General features: G+C 39.0%; 1 long non-coding RNA gene across 2 annotated transcripts in view; it reads left to right on the top strand.

Moving 5' to 3' along the window:
* The first annotated feature begins 6,042 nt into the window (after positions 1-6,042).
* LOC149221822 (uncharacterized) overlaps positions 6,043-20,913 on the top strand; it is a 150,683-nt gene continuing 135,812 nt past the window's right edge. The window contains exons 1-2 of one of the 2 annotated variants that reach the window (XR_016249392.1): positions 6,080-6,554; positions 6,699-6,775. This is a non-coding gene — a long non-coding RNA (uncharacterized LOC149221822). Of the gene's footprint in view, positions 6,555-6,698; positions 6,776-20,913 lie in introns of both variants that reach the window. The other variant, XR_016249393.1, reaches the window with a different exon arrangement.

Below are 20,913 nucleotides of genomic sequence, written 5' to 3'. Positions count from 1 at the left end.
TCATTTTCTTTCCATTCACACAACCTAGACAAACACCACCATGATGAGCTTGAACATCGGGGATACCTGTCTAGTCAATTTAATGTCTTAAATTGCTCTACATAAATGATCAATCCGGGTATCGTAAACTGATGAAGTGTGGTGCACTATATGTGCTTAGTTAACCTTTCTCTTACTTCGTTGTTTTATAGTTTATGTTGTTTTTGCGGTTTTGTTCTTACATGCAATAATCAAATAATGAAAGAATGATTATGAGACCCAGTATCCTTGTTGCTGCAGCAAAAGGACAAGATGATTCTATCACGTCATTAGTTCATTAGAAGGCTATGTGCATCATTAATCTACAATCAACTTGAAGGCATGTAGTAATTCAAACTGTACATTAAACTTGCAAAGAAAGAGCTTGAAAGAAATAACTTGAAATGAAACTGAAAGCAAAGCATAAAAACCACTTTCTAATGGCACTAGTCACTACTCATGCTGCTGCAAAAAAAATAAGAAAAACTACTTTAAAGACCAGTTATAATGTTCAACTCTTCTTAACTCTCTGCTTCCAACATATGGGATTATGTGAAACACGATTAAGAAGTAGTTAGAAATAAGTCTAAAAAGTAATCAAAATAAGAAAAATCCACTTTAAAGACCAGTTATAATATTCAACTCTTCCTAACTCTCTGCTTCCAACATATGGGATTATGTGAAACACGATTAAGAAGTAGTTAGAGATTAGTCTAAAAAGTACTCAAAGCAAGCTGTAATTTATTAATATTCTGATCTCTTAAAGATAAACAACTTATGATAAAGAGACCATCAATATGTTAGCATACAACTTGAGAAACTAAACTAGAAATCAAGCTAGAAAAATAAAATAAAGGCAGCAACTTATGAATATGACAACTGAAAATACCATTAGAGATAAAGCAAATACAACAAAGACACACAATCCCGGGAGAAAATAACTTGCATAAATTAAAATTGCATGAATGAAAATCTAATCTACCTTACATTCTACAAAGCAATATTTACAAAATGAAATCTAATCTACTTACATCCTAATATGCTCCATGACATCTACTTCACATCTCCTTCCATGTTGAGAACATCAAAGCTTTATTCAATTTCTTCAAAAGTGCAAAGTACAACAAAGCTCTCCAAAGCTTTCAAAAGCCATGGGACTAACAAACTAAAAGGACTAAGAAAAGACTAAAGGAAAAGACTAGCAAATGAAGGAGAGAGATCTCCTATTTATACAAAAAGATGAGAGCCATCTCATTAATGATAGTCCATGAATCTCTCCCTCTACCTCTAGAGTCCTAATCAAAATAGGAACTGATAAGACACATGTCTTTTTAGAGTTACAATACAATTAGGAGATGTGACACATATCCTCATGATCCCATGATTCTTTCCAACCAAATTCGAATTTGGCCTTAGAGTGCCACATAAGGGTCTTCTAGAAGCCTCCTTTCAACCTACACATGTCAACAATCTCAACCCATTTGTTAGGTATAAGCATATGCACATTATTTTCTAATGTTTAACCACAAATTCACTTAAAAGGCTTAGAAATAATAAATATTGGAAAAACATAAAGGTGGCCCAATGATAATGAAAGTGGGATGAATGTGGTGACATAGTAGTGAAATGGAGGTGAAATGGAGGTGATATAATGGACATAATAGTGAAAGTGTAATGCAAATGAATGACATTTTCAAGACTCAACAATACCTAAGGCCAATTTATTCAACTTCGGAAGTGCATCATAGTGTAGATGAGCCCGTCCGCGGTGCCATAACTCGCACATATGATTGGTATTATGAACCAATGCTAGAAGTGGCCTTCTAGTGACTCTATAGGGTCCTTCAAATCTCGATCCAACGTGAATGAATCTCTCATAGGTGAAGCATCAGGCCAAGTAAAAAGTTTTCCTTTGATGAAGGCAACCCTCGTCCCTTTATCTTCCAATGCGGATATAGATACCAGATTCTTCATTAACCCCAGTACATACATAACATCACGCAACAAAATTGATTCCCCATAATTCAATTGAAATTTGACGGACCCAAAACCTTTCACAGGATGAGTGGAGTTGTCTCCAAGAATGATATTCAACTTAGTCTCCCTCTCTACCAGATTAGAGAGGACTTCCTTGTATCCAAAGAAATGATGAGTGGTCCCACAATCAACCAACCAACTATCCCACGAATATGGTGGAGAAGAACTAGTAAGGGCATAAATAAGAATATATTTAGATTTATTTACAACATTACTTTCATACCTGCGAGCCCTTCATTTATTTTGAGGAGGATGATCCTCTTCACGGTCACTTGAGGAGTCTCTTCTTCTTCGTTCATATCTTCTATCACGATTATTCCTTTGATTGTCTTTTCTTATTTTATTATTGTTGTTGCTTCTGGTGTTGTAACATGGCCTTTTTCTCTTCTCGGGACAATCTCGAGCATAATGACATTTCTTGTGGCAATTGTAGCATTCAATATGAGATAACGATCTGTCATTCCTTGCTTTTGTATTTTGAGAAGGAGCCTTCCTTGATGGACCTCCTTTTGCTTTCTTCATTTTGTCATGAGTGATATATGCAACGGGCTCTCCCTCTTCATGATTTTGAATCCTTCCTCTTGATATCATCCTCGATTCTTCTTGAGTAAGCTTCCCAACAATTTCATCAAATGATGAAAGGACATTGTTGTTGCTGATTGTGGTAATGAAGGTTTCCCAAATAGGAGGGAGACCTCTAAGAGTCACAACTACTAGTTCCTTATCAGGCACATTTTCTCCAACTCTCTGCAATTGATCTCTAAGGCGAGAGATCCTCATAATGTAGGATTGAAAAACTTCTCCTTTGTTCATCTTGGTTTCCTTGAGTTGATTTTTCAAGGTGGTCATCTCATTCAAGTTTTTGATTTCATACATGCCGACTATCTTGTCATACATATCTTTAGAATTTGTTAAATTCCCAACATATGCAAGTAAATGATCTTGTAAACCATCAACTATAATTTTCTTTGCTTTGGACTCACCTTTCTTGTACTTGTTCTTAAGGGAAGCAGAAGCATTTTCTAGAGGCTCAAGCATCCTTCCCTGGATGTATTCCGACACATCATTGTTGTCATCTATGATCTCCAATCTAACTTTCCATGCAACAAAGTTTGATGCATCACCAAACTTTTCACGCTCTTTGAAGGTAGAGGAAGACATCTTGACCTTGACTAGGCAATCTTCTTTCTGATAATGAAGGCTTCAATACTTGTCTTCTTTTGGGCTTGTCCTTAACCTCACTCTGATACCATGTTAATTTTTTTGATTGTTCCATGTTGTATCAGTTACTTTAGTCCAACTTACTTCTTCATTAACAATGAATCCAATTAATAACAATGTAACCAATCATAAACTGTAGCTGAATATAGACAATATATGCAATGACAAAGAAGACAAAAACACAACCAACAGATTGGTCCAAGACCAGGGAAAAACCCCATAAGGGGGAAACCCTTTCAAATCTTCTTCTTTAATAAATTGTCATAAAAAGTTTTCAGCAAAGAGTACAACGAGCCCAATGCATATATTTGCAGTGGAGGTTTATAAAATAGATCTATAGATCTATATAACAACAGAGAGAAACCCATATATACTAGTTACTGAAGCCAATTGTCAAACCCAAAATCAAAACCCTAGATGCTGTCAGCAAAACTGATTGCGTGCATTCGAAACTTTCCGGACGCTCTCTTGGGCACTGTGTGATGGCGTCTATGACTGCTCGGATGCTCTTAGTAGCACTCTGTGCATGAATCCGAGACTGCCTGGACGCTCTCATGACCACTCTGTGTGAGCGTCTATTGACCGACACCTTCAGATCTGCTTCTGAAACCTTGGACGCTCCCTTAAGCTCCTGTGCCAACGTCTAGGGGTCTCTAGACGCTGTCTTGACCACTATGTGCTAACGTCTAGGGACTAAAATGCCTAGTTTTTTGCCAGCATCCAGGAACTAGAAATCCCTAGATTAGAGCGAGCTTCGCCCCTATGATTTCAGACCCTTGCGCGAACTCCTTCCACCAAGCCTGTGCAAACCAAGATAAAAGAGAAGAATAGAAGATGGCTTGATCAATGTGATGAAATGAGCTTGAGGTGTTTTCTATTTATAGGCTTTCTTGAGGGTCGACTTGAGGTTGAGGCCGACCTAACCAGTTTCACATGTGCTTAGGGCCGACCCATTCCATAATACATGTATGAATAAAATAATTCAAAACTCAACTTTTGCTTTACCAAATAGGGTGATCTTTAGGTCGATTTTGGTCCTCTCGAAAAGAGGAATTTAATACAAGCATCATCTCGATCATATAAGCTGTCCAATGTGGAATTTGACCCTAGTTGCAAAAAAAGTAACAATAGTATCGAACAATCAAACTTCCTCGCATTTATCTTCAAAATGAAATATTTCCTTAATGTTGACTTAAAGCCCTGATGATGTGGATTTTGGAGTGAAAAATCATGATTATGGTTCCGTGATTTATTCTTTGGGCTCTTCCATTGTGATAAAATACTCTCCATAAGTGATTGAGTTCTAACAGAATCATTTTCCTTATTTTTATGATTTTGTTGCATCTCCATATCCCTTTTAGGAAGTCTCTCCAAGATAAGCTTTCCATGGAATTTATGGATTTTGTATTTCTTCCTTGTTTTCATTCATCTTCTTTTCCATTTCATCCATTTTGTTTTCCAATTTATTTTCCACTTCTTCAACATAGTGGACATTTCTTCTCTTTGTTCTTGAGTCATAATAGAGCTCTCTGGGGGTTTAGTTGGTGTAGTATATATGTTGAAGCACCCTTAGAAGCCATGTGAGAACAATAATTATGCTCCTTTTTTTTTTCTCTCTTTATTGCAAATTTTGAATCATAAAAAAATAGATATTCTAATATCAAATTGTCAATTGTAATTTACATACCTTTAAAGCCTTAATTTGGGGACTATCTGGTTGACTGACTTTTATCTTAATATATCTCTAAGATTGTAGCTCTTACGAGTTTGAAATATCAGCTTGTAGTACTTTGTATGTGTTCTCTAGATTTCCACTAGTCTAATCAAAATTTGACATGCCACATGAAAGTTATAGTGACTTTCACAAAAATTGTTGTTTTTTGCTTCTTCTCAAGAGTGAACTTATACAATGTGCCATGTTTCCAATTTTTGGAAATTGACTATAAAATTTCTCCTTTAAATACTTTGGCATGTCTCTATAGATCTCTATAAAATTCATAGTCTGAGGTGTTACAAAAGGAAATTTATGACAAAAATTCCAAGATTACTTGTTTGAAACTGATTCGAGGACCATTCATAAACCCTAACTTCTACACGGTATATCTATGAAACTATAGGGAAATGGAATTTGATATTTTTACTAGATTTCAGTGATATCTTTTCTCAATATGCTCAAAATTTCACCATTAAAACTTTCTAGAAAAAGAGTTACAATGAAAATTCTAGGATCACTCTTTTGAAATTGATTTCAGGACCATTCACTAACCGTAACTTACAATGCATCTTTGAAATAAAAAACTGAAATATGAAATTTTGACCATATGTACATTGAGATCTCTCCTCAATCGTCTCCAAATTTCATAGTCTGAATCATACCCCCAAAAAAAGTTATAATGAAAATGTCACGATGGCTCATTTGAAGCGGCAAAAGCCTAGGTTCGTATGCTTTGATACCATATGTTATGAACCATGCGTCTTAAAAATGATAAAAAACCAATAATTATAGTTGACTTTGAGGAAAAACCCTCCTTTTACAATGAAGATAATGTATAAAATAAGATTTGATGATTTTAAATACAGGTCTCCTTGGTGTGTGTGTGAATAATGAAAGTTTTTAAACAACACAACAATATAACAATATAAATGTAATAACCCAATATCTAAAGTTTAATAAAAGATTTTAAGGATAACGTAGAACTTGTTTGGAGCTCCACACAAAAATTTTCAGTTAGCTGTGTCGACTCCATTCATTAGATGAGACAAACCCCTTCATGATTATGAGCGTTCACGCTCTCTCTCAAACTAAAAGTTAGAATTTCAAGTTTGGAATTGATAATTCTTGTAATTATGAATTATGTTGTTAGGGCATAAAACAACATAAATTCAATGTGAGTCTAATGTTATTGCAATAAAATGTTATTGGGTTGAGAGCACTTTCCAGCGCAAATCAAATCTTAATATGGGATTTTTCTTTAACCATGCCAAAAACATGGACACTCTGAAGAAGTCAGCCAGAAACATATAACCGGCAATCTTAATATGGGATTTTTCTTTAACCATGCCAAAAACATGGACACTCTGAAGAAGTCAGCCAGAAACATATAACGGCCGGTGATTATTTCATTTGACAAGCAGTGGTGGATGTCAAATCCCAGGCGTGGTTGGAGCCCGCAGAAGATTTTATGCCACTTAGAAATAAACATAAAGCTCCTGTGTCTTCTTCTCCCTTGATCATATCATCTCAGGTTTAAGAAACTCTATGGGGCTTGGGCATTGCGGTAAGTCATAAATACTTCAAAGAAGCGTTCACGGAAAATGCGTAAAGTTTTTTCTCTGAAAATGCAGGGCTAATTAGCTTATGTTATCCAATTTTCTTATTATTTTGAATGTTTTTTAACCCAAGATTATCATGGAAAACATAGAGTAAAGCTCGGCAGAGTATTGAGGCCTCGTTTCTCTTGCGGGGGTGGGTACTGGGTAACCATTAGCGTTGGGTTACGTAAGTGCTATACACGCCAAATATGTCTAATTTTTTTTATAATTGGGTTTACTGTGAACAATCTCTGAAGTTTCTGAACATTTAAGTTAGGGCCATTTCGATTAGTTTTTTAATAGTTTCTAAGCGACGATGTTGTGGTATTCTATGTGGTTGTGTTAGATGCTAGCAAAATTGTCGACATACTTTGTTGATAACATTGCCATATTTTTAATTTATGCATCACTCAGAACATAATAATGCATTTTAGTTTCTAAAAGGTTGCATAGAATGATATCATCTTCCAAATCACAAATGTCTTGAAATCATCTTTCGAATCGATACGATAGTGAAACCAAATCTGCTCTGAGCCCTAAACCCCAGTATCTCATCAACTTTTAGTGGTCTGTGGCATAGAGTTAGTGACTCGGTTGTTTGTTGCTGGCTATGTATTATGGTTGGCCTATTCTTGTTTGATCACCGGTTGGGAAGATATTCTTACAACTACGCTCAGGTCAGTTTAGTTGGGTTGGCAGCATTGCTTGCCACAATGTCTATATATATAAAGCTGGGACTGGAGAACATTTCTATTAAAGGTGGCCAAAAATGGCAATATGTTACCGAGAAGGCTGATATGCTGTTTCAGAGAGTTTTGTCAGTGACACCATAAAAAATTCCTATCTTCTAAAACTTTTAAGCGCTTTTCCAGTCTTGCTGCTGCTACAGAAACACTAGCGTTGCAGGTATACTGCCTGTAAAAATCATTCAAAATACATATTGATTTACAAAACTTTATCAAAAGTTTGCTGTTGCAGATTTGTCTCTGGGTGGATGGAAGGCTGATCTACTTCCATTGGATCCTTGGGCTACTGCTCAGTATCCTCCTCTTTTACTTTTCCTCCAAATATCTTGAAGTCTGCTGGGACGTGAACTCTGAAAGAGGTTCCTTGCTTATATGCTGAATAGAACACCTTAATCTGTAATCTTGAAGGGTGAGATTAGGGGATAATGGAAGAATACATAACCCCATTTTTTTCTTTCAAAATTCCTTGAGACAAACCAGAGGCTTCATTGGCCAAACCCTCTGCATTGCCATTGTGGTCCCATAGGACATGAAAGGATAGATTTTGGCTAACTGTTGAGTGATCTTTGTGGTTATGGAGAATATTGAGCCTAACTGGAAGTCGTTCAGAAGTTCTTGATGTGTTAAAGATTTTAGAACTATCCTGGAGTCTCCAATGACTACCAATTCTCTTATTCCCAAGCTAGTGGCAATATTTAAATCTTGATATAGAGCATAAGCTTCAGCTTGGTTGTTTGTTGCCATTCTGAGCCCCCCAAGCATAAGCTGGATTCTTGGTTTCCATCCGGGTCAGAGATGACCCTTCCTGCTCCAGCTAACTCTGCATTACTTTTTGATGTTTCATCAAAGAAAATAATATGTGATCTCTTCCTTTTGTGCTACTTCTCGAATTCATGCTCCCCAAGTTTGATTTGCCAACTAAAGAGCACTGAATGTATCTTAACTCTTGCAATCATTGAGAGTTCTCGATATTGTCCCTTCCATTCCATTTCTTCTCTGTCAGGAGGTTGCTTATTTTGAAGGGATAAGCTCTTTGTCCGCAGTGTTTCTATCATGAGACTTTTGGCTTTATTTACCACTGAGGCCAGAGGTTCGAAACATTGATTGAATATATCTCTGTTCGTGGCTAGCCATAACTTCCATAATAATTTTTTTAGCAAGGTTGCCCAGATCCATCTGAAAAGCTGTCTATCTTTGAAGGACCCCCTATATAATCTAGTCTAGCGAGTGAATACATGGTTCCCACATGGTTCCTGCTTGTTGGCCTGTGGAATCTATGGGATAAGCCTGAAAATACGTTTTCCTAAACCTGTGCTGAAAAAGAACACTCTAGAAATAGGTGTCTGTGAGATTCATCTTCTTTCTTACACAAGAAACACCAGCTTAGGCCTCGGATCCCTCTTTTCTGGAGTTTATTAGCTGTCAATGACAAATATTCTTCTGTGCATAAGTAGCCAGCAGACCATCAGGAGACCATACCTTCTTGTTAAATTTTGGTATGTTCTATGCTTAGAGCAATTTACTTCAATTTTTCATATTAGCCCAATGTCAATATTCAGATTAGCAATCACATCAACATGATAGTAAAGTGCAGATAGAACATAAACATAAACAGTAGAAGACAAGCCAAGGTAAGAGGACACAAGATGTGGCACCAGCCAGGAAAAACCCCAATGTGGGGAAACCCTTGATCAAATCTTCTTATATTCTTCAATAGTTCAGAAGAGAGAGAGATAGTACAAATATACAAAACTGATATTTATGACCGCAGAAGAAAGTCCATCATTCTGCTAATGATGACTGTTCAAAGATGCAGCCCTGAATCCAATCACAAAGAGTGCTGAAGCAAATCCTTTGAGGAGATCATCAAACTAGTGGCCCTCCATATAACACTGCTGCAACATTCCTCTGATTGCTTGCTGCTCCTGCAATTCTGGTTAGGGCACAAAATGCAGCCCTTAACCTTTCACTCTATTAGCCAACTAAGCCCTTCTAGGGCTGTGGTCCACCAAGGAGAGTCTCCCTTTTATCCACACTGCCTCCAGCAAGCAATGTACACCTCAAGGCTGCCTTGGAACAGCCTTAGCTGCTTGCTATGGCTTGCAGCCTAGCAAAGCAGCTAGCTGTAGCTGTGGTCTCCTTCAACAGGCCCAAACAAGTTCTAAATAGCAGTGTTGCCTTCTTCACAAACTTGGCCTAGTTAACTGCACTTGCCAGCACCCAAATACATTCAAATTAAGCTCTGTCTTCAACGATTACTAACCTTGTGACTGCGGCTTCCAAATGTACCTAAACCATGCCCTAGAACAGCAGTATTTAACATGCTGTCACAGGGATTTCCACGCTGCTCTTTCCAGACTTCTTCACGCTGATATATGGCTCCTTTATGCTGCGGCCAGGGCTCTTTAGGGCTTCCTTTGCAGCATATTGAAGCTCCCTTAGACAGCGGATAGATCTCTCATCAAATTGCGACTAGATATCTCCTTTTTCTGCAGCTAGATGTCTTCATTGACTGCGTATTAGGTGTCTCCTCTAGTCAGCAGCTTAGGGCCTCCTTTAGACTGCGGATAGGAGCCTCTCTTCACTGCGGCTTGATCTTCTTTAGGACAGCAGCTAGCTTCCTCCTTGACTGCGTATGGGAGCCTTCTCTTTGACTGCGTCTAGGGCACATCTGAACTGCGGCTAGGGCTTCTCCCTCAGTCTCCTCTTCACCTGCGGCTAGGGCTTCTCCCTCTTGACCTCTCTTGCCACCAAACCCAAACGAGTGGAGAGAGATCATGAGAGAAGTGTGTGTAATTAACTTGCTGGCCGACCTTGACAAATTGTCAAATAATACAAATAAATTCGTATCTCCATAAATACAAGTCGGATTTGGATGATCTTTAGATCAATCCTACACCTCTTGGAGAGAGGAATCCCAGAAAAATATCAGCTGCCATAAATAAGATGACCCACATGGAGTTTGGCCCTAGTTGCCAATTTTAACACTTGTTCCAGATTGTAGATCATTAAGGCAGTGGGAGAATTATGGTTGGTGATTATAACCATCTTTGATAGAAAATCCTGAAGGGCGCCATCCATTCTGATTTGGCATCCTGATGTTTTGAGGCGCACAACCACTGAAAAGAGAAGTGAGAGAAGAGAGGAGAGGGCGCAAGGGAGGTGGAGGCTCATCAAAATTTCCAGCGCAGCCAGTCTCCCAAAGTCTGGGACCAATTAGATATGCAAAGGGAGTGTATTTGTTTCTTTCATTTAGCTAATTCTTAATGGGTGAAAGTTCTGAGCAATTATGCAAAGGCTGATGCTCCATTATACTGTCTTTCCATATGTTTATGTCTCTACCATTTCCCAGAATCCAAGAGAGTTTTGCTCGAATCAAGGGGATTGCAGTTTTAATTAATTTCTAAATATGGGATCCCCTTTGGTTGTCTCTCCAGTTCTATATATCTTTTCCTTCTTGTCCTGAGGCATTTCTTCCAAAGAGCTTTTTTCTACCAATCAAGTTTCCCAGTTATCAATAGCTAGACAATTTCCCTCCCCAAGCTAGGTTAAGAAGAGTAGGATCTCTTATGCTCAGGCCTCTTACCACTGACCAAATAACCAAGTGGTATTTCTTGGTGTCCGATTTCCCTCCTTGCCATAATAACCTTTGCAAATCTTGGGCAATTCTTTGCATGACTCCAATCTGTGCTAGCATTACTGAGCATTGGAAGACAAGTAAGGCAGCACAATGCATCCAACTGGATTTAACCACTGCATGCCCCACTATTGAAACTTTCCTTTGATCTGTCCAATATGTGTTGCCAAGACTGAGCTGAGGGGTTACTTAATGAAAGAGGCGTGCCAAGATACTTAAAGGAAGTCCGCTGATCTTTACATGAAAATTGCATGATTCTGGAGATGTGCTAAAGGAGCTGTGAGCTTGCATTTCTTCCATAGATTTGGCTCTTTTGCTTTGCTGCCTGAAGCGCTTATTAAAGCATCCAACATCCACCTAAATTTGAAAGCAGTAGTAAGGGAGGCTCCCCCAATCAAGATGGTATCATCTGCAAACCACGAATGATTTATACTCTTTATGCCTCTTACAATGTTTATCCTCAGGAGATTGACTGTTTGTCTTTCATATATCACTTCCAACTTCTCACTGAGAGCTTCTGCAATAAGAGTATACAACAGAGGGGAGAAGGGGCAACCTTGCCTAAGCTCTCTACTAATCTGAAAGAAAGGAAGTGGCTTGCCATTCACTAGTGGGGTGATCCAAGATATTCTAACGCATGCAACAATCCATCTAATGACCAGGGGACTGAAGCCAAATTTATGCATGAGGTAAAAAAGAAATGAATGCCTCACCCATTCAAAGGCATTTTCCATGCCTATTTTGATTTCCATGACTTTCTTTTTATTTGCTCTACTGGTGTGAATTGCCTGTTGGATTAAAATAATATTATCTACATTTTTTTGATTTTTTATTTTAATGCATAATGACCCCTTGATCTTTTTGAGATTATCTTTGGAACCACTTTGTAAGTTTGTTTTCCATGATCTTCGTCATTATTTTGTAGGATGCATTGTATAGAGAGATGGGTTTGAATATGGCGAATGGAGATGGATTTGCCTCCTTTGGGAGCAGAGCTAGGAAAGAAGAGTTTGTGTTGCCCCCTGGCCTGTATATTTGATCAAATCTCAACATTCGAATCAGTTCATATTTGATCAAATCTCAACATTCGAATCAGTTCATATTTGATCAAGTCTTAACATTCGAATCAGCTCATATTTGATCAAGTCTCAACATGCTCGAAAAAGATGGATGGTGAAACCATTCAGAGTCCAGATTTGGAGCCTTGTTTGGAACTTTGGATCTAGACTCTAAACTGCTTCATAAAGAGTTTTATGTTTCCCTTTGGGGAAACTAGCGAAGGAATGCTGCTTAGCAGATCAAATGTGGCTTCGGGGTCTGCTTCCTCTTGTTCTGAGTATAGATTTTGGAAAAACAATTTGGTTGTTTTCTCTATTTCTAGAAAATTTGTGGCCTTCCTCCAAGGCAATTTCTTTGACATTGTTCCTTTGTATTCTCGCTTTGGCTTGGCGATGAAAGAAGGTAGTATTGTGATCCCCTCATTTTAACCAAAGGTCCCTTGGCTCAAGTCTCTAGGTTTCCTCCTCCACTCTTGGTTTCTTATGCAGATTTTGACAAATTTCTTTTTATTGTAAATCTTTTGTCCGTTGATGCTCTTATCGTTGGTCCTAAACTAGATTGAGTTGAGAGAGGAGAGACTCCTTTTCTGAAAGTGGAGATAGATATGAGTATTTAACCTAAGATTTAAGTGCCTCTTTCACTCATTTCAGTTTCTGCTCCCAAATGTAGACAGGGGAGCTCACAATCCATGTGCTCCAAGCCTTTGAGATTACTTTCATTTCCTCTTCACCCCGTAGCCACAAGGGGTTAAATTTGAGAGGAAGGGGGCCATAGTAAGGGGATTCCTCAAGAACAAGCAAGATTGGTTTATGATCAGATATGGTGGAGGGAATAATTTTTGAAGAGATGAGGAAGTCTTGAGATAAAATATCACCGTGTACCAAAAAATGGTCTAGCTTTGCTGTTGTGTGCCTCAACTGAATCCCTTTCTTAGACTAGGTAAACTTACCTTTAAAGGGTTTGATATCCATAAGGCCACATTCAACCACTAGGTCCTCCAGCTTTTCATGAAAAAAGTCACATACAATGCTGCCCCTCTTTTCTCCTTATTGTTCAGTGTGACTAGGGTTGTGAGGGAGCACCCCCCCCTCTCGCTCCCGCTCCCATTTCGCGCTCTGAGCGGGAGCCGCTCCGGACCGCCTCGGGAGCGCGCTCCCAAAAACGCTTCGAGGACGCTCCCTGCCTTTTCGGGAGCGCGCTCCCTAAAAAAAATGCTCCCTGCCTTTTCGGGAGCATTTAGCTATTTTGCAATTTTTTTTTGCAGTAATGTTCCAAATGCAATTTTTTCAAAGAAACAAATAAGTTTTGAGTGGGGCAGCGTAATGATCAAGCCTATGGACCTAGTATTGATATGTAATTCATGGTAATGTTAAATTCTTAAAGTAAAAGGATGATTAATCTTCATTAATCATCCTTTTACTTAAATTTTTAACATTACCATGAAATGAATTAGGATGTTTGAGAGTGGTTCCGACCTCATTGGATTTCATATGGAGAAAGTAGAATTTTAGATTTCATTCAAAATCCAACAGACTTATCAATTTTTCAGGATATCAGGATTAGGGGATTGCAATGTTTCCATTGAATTTTGTCATGTATTAGGGTATGGAATTCGTACTTAATCAAGAGCACCAATCCCTCTATGTACCTTGATGTTAGTGACATTGGTTGTCAAACTCCTTTATCATGACCCTCCTAAAAATGTATGCATCACTCAAACAAAATCTTGACTTGACATGCCTTGCTTTTTCTATCTTATGTTAATGCTTAGAGGGTGATATTAATGACAAAGATCCCTATACAGATCGAGAGGTAATGACAAAGATACCTTTGGATATTAATGCTTAGAGGGTGATATTAATGACAAATATCCTGATTTTCCAACAAGACTAAAAAATTAGACTTTTCTCGTGGTGGCAAGAGGCCCAAGCATAAGCAATAGATAATAGATTTACTTGTCTTTTGTAGTTCTAGTAGCTTTTATTATGATATTTTTTTAAGCAATATATGACAATTTAAGTTTAAAGTTTGAAGTTGGCAATTATAACTCATTATTAATGAAGTATGAATATGATGCTTCATGAAAGTTGAAAGTTGTTTCATTTCATGTTAGATATTATTTGTTGTAATGGTTACACTTAGCTTACAAGTACAACTTTGGTGATCGACGATGATAAATGTTATATATTGAATTTTGAAAGCTTGAAACTTTAAGATTGATGAATCATGCGAATCAATATGTTGTATGTTACTATGTTACTAACTTGTGGACGTGGTTAATGAAGATTATAACTTCTAGATGATTGTTGTTATATTGTTCAATCTATGTTTTTAATGTTTTTGTTAAATTATGGTATGTTCTATGCTTAGAGCAGTTTACTTATCTTTCTTATTATTATCCACAGATTAGCAATCACATGTACATAAGTAAATTGCAGATAGAACATTAAACGATCAACAAAAAACAAGCCAAGACAAGAGACACAAGATGTGGCGGCTAGCCAGGGACAAACCCCAATATGGGGAAACCCTTTGATCAAATCTTCTTTTATCTTCAATAATTCAGCAGAGAGAAATAGTACACAAATCTGATTTATATCAACAACAACAAACCCTAGATCAACGGCATTGGCATCAGTATCATCGGCATCAACGGCATCGGCATCAGCATCATCGGCATCAGCATCATTGGCATCAGTGGCATCAGTATCATCGGCATCAACCCTAAACTAGGGCAGTCAATATCTTCCAAATTGGAGGTCAGATCACCTCGATTCCTGTGCCAAAAATTGCGGATTTCCAAGGAGAGTCAGCTTCACCTGCTGCGCAGTCAAGAGAGAGAGAATGCTGGTCAAAGTTCCAATTTTCCGTTTGTAAACCCTTAGAAAACTGCGTCCTTCCCACGTGTGAGAGAGACCTATCTGCGCAGGAGAGAGAGAGAGACTCTTTTCTGCGCAGAAGAGAGAGAGAGAGTTGGATGAAAAGTGTGTGTCCAAATGAGGAGGAGACATCCTGTATTTATATGCAAGCGTTGATGATGAATAGATGTGTCTGTTGGGCTTCTGAGCCTACATAAGTTGCTAGCCGACTTTGACAATTTGTCCATAATCAAAATAAATTCATATCTCCATAAATACTTATCGGAATCGGATGATCTTTAGATCAATCCTACACCTCTCGACGAGAGGAATCTAGATAAAATATTATCAACCATGAATAAGGTGATCCTCATGGAGTTTGGCCCTAGTTGCCAATTTTAACACACTAGGGAGAACTCCATCTGTAATTCGTTTGACTGTCGCTACTATTCATCCATCAAATGCACTGCCCTGAATAGCTTGACCCCTTCTCTGCTATGCTCTGCTTTGCCTTGCTATGCTTTGCTCTGTTCTGCTCTGCTCGAACTATGAAGAAGAAGAAGAAGTGATCGAGGATGTATCATACCATCCTCCACTGACCCGAAGTCAGTCTCAGAGTGTGTACCACTGGTCCCAAACCAGTCCTCTACTGACCCGAAGTCAGTGTCATAGTGGGTACCACTCTCACTAGTCCCAGACCAGTATCATTGATCCCAGATCAATGAAGGTCATCCTAGCATAGGGAGTACGGTAGATACAACGATGCATCCATCGGTACTACTATGGTCCCTATCCTCATTTCCCTGCTCATTGATCAGATGAGAGGTACTTCCCATGAGTCCCAGACTGCATGGGTAGGATGCCTTGACAGGAGAACTAATCATCCTGTCCATAGGAGAGCGAATCATCCTGTCCCACAAGAGAGCGAATCATCTTGTCCACAGGAGAGCGAATCATCCTGTCCACAGGAGAGCGAATCATCCTGTCCCACAAGAGAGCGAATCATCTTGTCCACAGGAGAGCGAATCATCCTGTCCACAGGAGAGTGAATCATCCTATCCCACAGGAGAGCGAAACATCCTGTCCAGTGGATGCCACAAAGAACTAATCATCCCGGCCTACAGGAGAACGAATCATCCTATTCCACAATCGCCATGGAGAACACATCATCCAGGCCCACAGGAGAACTAATCATCCTGTTCCATAGTCGCCACGAAGAACGAATCATCCTGGCCCATAGGAGAACTAATCATCCTGTTCCATAATCGCCATGGAGAACACATCATCCAAGCCTACAGGAGAACGAATCATCTTGTTCCATAGTCGCCACGGAGAACGAATCATCCTGGCCCATAGGAGAACTAATCATCCTGTTCCATAGTCGCCACGGAGAACGAATCATCCTGGCCCACAAGAGAACTAATCATCCTGTTCCATAGTCGCCACGAGGTGTCACAAGGGAAGGTTGAACCTTTTACCGTGTACAAAGTGCACCAACAGGGGATGGTGAGTCACCCTGTGGTCATATGTCGCTCCAAGAAGTACCCTGCGCCCCCCTGGAGCTCCCAGGGCTCAGTACATCATACTTGACCCTCATCAGAGGGTCTTTGAATGACACCAAGTCGTTTTCGGAAAGTCAGGAATTTGACCTTTCCTAGGGGCTTTGTCAGAATGTCGGCGGCCTGTTCATTTGTACCGATATGATGGAGCCTTATTGCTCCTCGTTGCACCATATCTCGAATATAGTGGTACCTGATATCGATATGCTTGGAGCGATCATGAAATACATGATTTTCTGATAAATGGATCTCGCTCTGGTTGTCACATAGAATCACGGTGGTATCCAATGTAAATCCAAATAGCTCACTGAAGAGCTTTCGCAACTAGATTGCCTCACAGGAGGCCATGCTAGCAGCAATATACTCTGCCTCGGCGGTGCTCAAAGCCACCGACTTCTGCTTCCTACTCATCTAGGATATCGAAGCAGATCCCAAAGAGAAACAACACCCGGAAGTGCTCTTTTGGTCCACCACACTGCCTGCCCAATCAACATCAGTATACCCAAGTAGTCTCACATCTCCAGCAGTGTATCTTAACTCATAAGTAATTGTGCCGCGAAGATATCTCAATAGATTCTTGGCACCAATCCAATGTATGTGGTGAGGTTCAACCATATGTTGACTCAACGTGTTGACTGCAAAGCATATATCTGGACGGGAGTTCACTAAGAACATTAATGCTCCGATGAGTTGACGATACTCAGTGGCATTTCGTAAAACAGGTCCAGTAGCACTACCGCTTAAATTTTTGAAGTCAAGCTCCATCGGGGTAGTTACAAGCTTGCAGTCCACCATACTGAATCTTTCCAATATCTTCACCACATATTTTCCTTGAGATAGGAAAATTTCTCCTGGCTTCTGCCAAACTTCAAGTCCTAGGTAATAGTGCATCAGTCCTAGGTCCTTCATTTCAAATTCAAAGCCAACTCCCTCTTACATTTGTGAATGAGAGGGTCTGCACCTATTAGAAAGAGGTCGTCAACATACAACACCAGTATGAGAGGTTTGTCATCTTCAACCTTAAAGTAAAGGTTGGGATCAGCTTCACTCCTAGTGAATCCCAGCTTCATCAAGTAGCTAACGATCCTCTCATACCATGCTCGGGGTGCTTGCTTCAGCCCATAGAGGGCCTTCTTCAACCTGCACACATGAGATTTTCGATCATAAATCTCAAATCCTTCAGGTTGCTCCACGTAGACCTCTTCTTTGATCAAACCATGCAAGGACGCGGTCTTGACATCCATCTGATGTAGTTTCCATCCTTGTGAAGCCGCAAGGGCTATGATCAAGCGGATGGTGGTATATCTGGCAACAGGTGCAAATATCTTGTCATAGTCTATACCTTCCTCCTGGGAGAAGCCACGAGCGACAAAAACGAGCCTTATACTTTTCCTACTTCCATCATCAAGTGTCCCCCTAAGCCATGAAGGCCTCTCCCTAGAGGAGGAAGGCTCAGGTGGAGGAGGATCAATAGGATCCATGGGTTCTTCCCTATGTTGCCAGGAAACGTGGGTGCGGGGACGGGGACGACATTTTTGGAAACAGGGTGCGTGGGTTCGTCGGGTAATATAATAATATTAAATTTTAATAATTATATTTTATAAATTATAAATTTATAATTAATAATATATATGAAATTTGAATTTGTATATTTTTTCAACTTTAAACAAGAAAACTTTAATGATAATCATTTAAACATGTTTAGTCTCTCCCATATAAAAACACAATTTTTTCATAGGAGATTCTTCTCAACCTGATAGTGGTCTAGACTTTTCTTGATGTCTAATCATCCACCTGCCCCATGCATGGTGTGCTCTGTGGTAAAGCAATCCCAAAAAGTTAAAACAGTGGCAACCTTACCCTTCCACAAAACACGCTTATTCATTTAGGCATATTTTCCTAGTTTTAATCTTAACATGATGTTATCAGAATGCTGTGAGAAATTGGCAGATTTTGATACTTAATTTAGCCATTTTCCAAATAGCCCTTCGCCATTTAACAGCATCAAGCTGATTACAGCTTATGGCTGGTCTCAATCCTACTTTCTATTTGACCGAAAATGTCTGAACCTGTATGTGTGCATTTACAGTTTATAATTTGATGGTTATTAACTTATTTGGCTCGGGAATGAATGTTTCATAAATTCATTCCAAATTGATTTACAAGAATCTGCAGGCTCAAATTACAGAGTAAGAGGTCTCTTTTCCAGTTCTGGTTTCGATGCCATATAATATTAAAGGCATTGAAGATCCACAAATACAGGAGATTCATAATTTACATTGAGACTCTAACAAACCTTGGGCATAAGTTTTGAAATTGTTTTTATAAATTTATAGCATAAGACTAATGGAGAGATTGATCATAAGAGTCTCCTGCGGTAGGAAGGGACTCATGAATGTGCAAACAGCTACCCTTTTTTTTCCAACTATGGTCATCACCTTATTAAATATTTCCACAAAGCTACAGCCAATATGATATGATATTCTGCTTGTGGGATTGTACACCCATAATGTTCCTTTTATAATATTGAGATATCATAATCATATATGATTTCAGAATACTGTGTCGCTCATAAGTTTTGAAAAACTTATCACTGTTGATAAATTTTTACAATGATTCATTACCCTTGAGCAGCACGTCATGCCCACAGAGCAATGCTAAGGCATGTGAACAAAGACAGTCTTTGGAAACTGTAATCTTTGGAAATGATGGCAAAAAATTTCCTTGAGAAACATTCAGAAGACCTTACAACCATCTCTGGAGGACAATCCAGACCAATGACCATCAATGACTCCAAAAATAATATCATTCGTTTATGGCATGTATTCTATATTCTATGGCATATCATTCGTTTATGGCATATCATTTTTTAAATTTCAATAAAAAAAAATTATTTGAAAATTAAATTTTTAATATAGTTTTTTTATGAAGAACCCGAAGAACCCAAAGAACCCAACCCGAAGAACCCAAGAACCCAAGCACACGAAGAACCCGAAGAACCCAAGAACCCAAGCACCCGAAGAACCCAAGAACCCGTTAAAGGAAAAGAACCCAATTTTTTTTTTTTTGAAGAACCCGGTTCTTCTGGGTTCGTCTGGGAAGAACCCGTACCCGAATCCGGTACTTGGGTGCGGGAACCCAAGACGGGTTCGAGAACCCCACCCCCGGGTGCGGGTACCCGTGCAACACAGGTTCTTCCACATCGGGCATTGTTTCATCATCTTTTTCTTTCGGTTCCCTGGTTTCAGCTTCTTGAGAGCTCCTCACAGTAGGAAGATTGTTCACCTTGCTAAGAGCCATATCTTCGTCAAAGGTGACATCATGACTAATCACAACTTCCCTTTGACCGACTACATAGATTCTATAGCCCTTAGTATTTTCATTATAGCCCACGAAGATTCCTTTCTTTCCAGATGCACCCAATTTATTCCTTTTCTCTTTCGGCACATGAAAATATACAGGGCTTCCAAAAATTCTAAAATGAGATACATCAGGTTTCTTACTAGTGAACATTTCTTCAGGAGTTTTGGAACCCAATGCTTGATGGGGGCATTGGTTTTGTATCTATGTTGCAGGAAACGTGGGGCAGAAGGGCGTTTCCGTACGGAAACGGGTACGAAACGCTGAAACGCGTTTGGTACGGCCCTGAAACGCGTTTCAGGCCATACTGCCACGTTTCACGAAACTGAAACGTGGCCAGTATGGCCTGAAACGCGTTTCAGGGCCGTACAACCCACGTTTCAGCATTTACTTGTTTTTTTTTATTTTTTTATTTATTTGTTTTCTAATCTATTCTTACGTTAACCTAGTGACTTCTAGTTGCTTCCAGATGCCTGTGTAAAGTTATAAAAGTGAACTTTTGCCCTAGCGTTGATATGCAGTTCATGGTAATGTTAAATTCTTAAAGTAAAAGTGATATTCTCCTTTATTTTTCATTTTCATCCTTTTACTTAAATTTTTAACATTACCATGAAATGACTCAGGATGTTTGAGAGTGGTTTCGCCCTCATTGGATTTCATATGGAGAAAGTAGAATTTTAGATCTCACTCAAAATCCAGCAGACTTATCTGTTTTTCAGGATTTCAGGATTGGGGGGATTGCAATGTTTCCATTGGATTTTATCATGTACTAGGGTATGGAACTTGTATTGAATCAAGAGAACCAAGCCCTCTATGCAGGGGAGACTCCCAATAATCAAGAGAATGTAGGGTACTAGGGTATGAAACTTGTATTTAATCAAGAGCATTAAGGTTGTTCGACTATGTAGGAGGAGACTCCCAATCAAGCACGAGACAAGAAATTAGAAATTTCTCGTGGCTGATTTTGGATATTTCTATTTTCATTATGTGATTGTTCATGAGTAAATGTGATGCAAATTTAGATACTTATAGTTTATGCATTGACAATTGACAGTTTTATCATAATGTAATAAATTAGAATGTATCATATATGCTTTATGATTGCA

The sequence above is a fragment of the Pinus tabuliformis genome, chromosome Q (genome assembly GCF_031772625.1).
Source record: "Pinus tabuliformis cultivar Carrire ecotype Pingquan chromosome Q, CPIR1, whole genome shotgun sequence".
Taxonomy (NCBI): Eukaryota; Viridiplantae; Streptophyta; class Pinopsida; order Pinales; family Pinaceae; genus Pinus; species Pinus tabuliformis.
This window is presented reverse-complemented; position numbering and strand designations above follow the sequence as displayed.